Raw genomic sequence first — 2,124 nt, 5'->3', positions numbered from 1 at the left:
GACTAAGGTTTTTAGTTAAAAAAAAACTAAACTAAACTAAAACAAAGAAGCAGTGATTTGTAACAAAGTTCAAGAAAGTAAATTGTAGCAGGATTTAACTTAAAATCTGCTGTACAATATTCTTTCCAAATATTGGAAATGAATCTCTAGACATATAGCAGTTAGAAGGGGGTGGAAATCATATATTTTAGTTCTTTTCACAAAACTTATCTAATTATTAAATACGTATGTATGTATAAATGGGATTACATACATATAGGCATACATATATGTATATATCTCCAAAGTAACAAGAAATCACTTACCACTTATACGAGGCAGTTCTTTTCTGTCACAGTCTTAAAGAATAATCAAGCGTCTCATATAAGGAGGAGTTGTCAATATCATCATGCATATACTTGAGAAATTGAGGGAAAAAACACAATATTAATAATTAAACCAGTTCCACCCACCATCAAGCTTTCTTTGATAGAAGTCTTGATAAGAGATAAATGATTAACGGCTGATATTGACAGCCATGTCAACTTATTGTCAACATCCCGAGGAGTACGTCAACACTTATAGAAAGTAAAACCTTGGCAAGGACTAGCACACAAGAGGGTAAAGGCCTATGAAGGAATCATTGATGCCTCATCTGAGTAAAAGTACAAAGTTAGCCCATGAGAAAATTGTAAAGTACATGACTTTCCCACCTATCCTACCATTTCTCCTCTCATATACTCGATTCCCCTCATCTTCCATTCTCTACCCTAACTTTGGTCCTCAACCAGACTCTTCTATCACTTGCAAGCCTTCTAGTAGAAATTGGATGATCATTTGTCCAGAAAATTATAAATGACATTCATGCCTCACGTAGACCTTAAACTAATAAATCTCTAAGGCCCCTCCCAAAGTTAGTGCTTTACAATAACATCTCCTTAGATTTTAGGATTCAATTCTGTGCTGGGTCCTTGCAACGAGCTGGATGTCAACTAATCTTTCATAAACTATTAACTGAAAACTAAATTGTTAGCTGATAGCAAGCTGTCACTCATTCTGAGGATCTTTACCAATTTAAGAAGTTGTTGTAAATATCTGCGATGAAAAGTTTCTTAAATTAAATTAAAATTTTTCATTTTAATTTAGTAAACATTTATCAATTAAATGCCTCTTCTGTGTTGTTGGTCTTCATCCTCTATTTTCAGAGGACCAAAGACATTGCAGGGTGATTAAATGCCTCCCCTACACAGAATATTTTTTTAAGCCCTGCAATAGTAGAAAGGTGTACTTGTTTCCCTGCTTTCTAAAAATAGAAGATAATGGATAGAATATGATGTTTTCTTGGTCATTCAGAGTCATTGTTATAAACTCTATGTTTTATATTCGGCTAATGGCCAAATCCATACATTATTATAGCCACATCCTTAGGAATCATTGAGGCGTGTGGAGTGATTTGTTCCTCCATCTGTTTTTTGTAATTGTCAAATGTTGGCCTTTTCAAAATCTCTGTCTGGCTTTTTGGTTTTGTTTTCCATCTTCTTTCTCACTTTAGGATGTCACGCCTTAATGTCTTTAGTGTAAGTCTTTCCCTTTTCTAATCTGTGGACAACAATCTGCTACAAACAAGGAAAACATTTCAGATTTTTCAGAACTCTTTATAAAATAAGAATTTGTAACACCAATTGAAGAGAGGGCCAAAGGACCCATTCTAAAGAGTCAACGTGGTGGCAGGGAAGTGGCCCTGTGGATTGAGAACCAGCCCCAGTGAAAGGAGGTCCTAGGTTCAAATTTGACCTCAGATACTTCCTAGCTGTGTGACCCTGGGCAAGTCACTTAACCCTCACTGCCTAGCCCTTACTTCTTTCTGCCTAGGAAACAATACAGAGTATTGATTCTAAGATGGAAGGTAAGGGTTGAAAAAAGAATCAATGCATGGATGCTGGCACATTCTCATTAATACTCAGAGGAATTTTTGCTTACTTGCAATAACTTCAGTGCTCTAGAACAGAGCCCAGTTCCTGGAAGCCTGACTACCTAGAAGTGAGGCATCATTCTAATGGTTCTATCATCTGGATGAATTCAAGAGCCTCCTCTCTGACCACTGACATCCTTCTCTTTCTTCAAACCTCAGCTGAACTATCTTCT

Source organism: Gracilinanus agilis, chromosome 6 (assembly GCF_016433145.1).
Source record: "Gracilinanus agilis isolate LMUSP501 chromosome 6, AgileGrace, whole genome shotgun sequence".
Lineage (NCBI taxonomy): Eukaryota > Metazoa > Chordata > Mammalia > Didelphimorphia > Didelphidae > Gracilinanus > Gracilinanus agilis.
Note: the sequence above shows the minus strand (reverse complement) of the source record.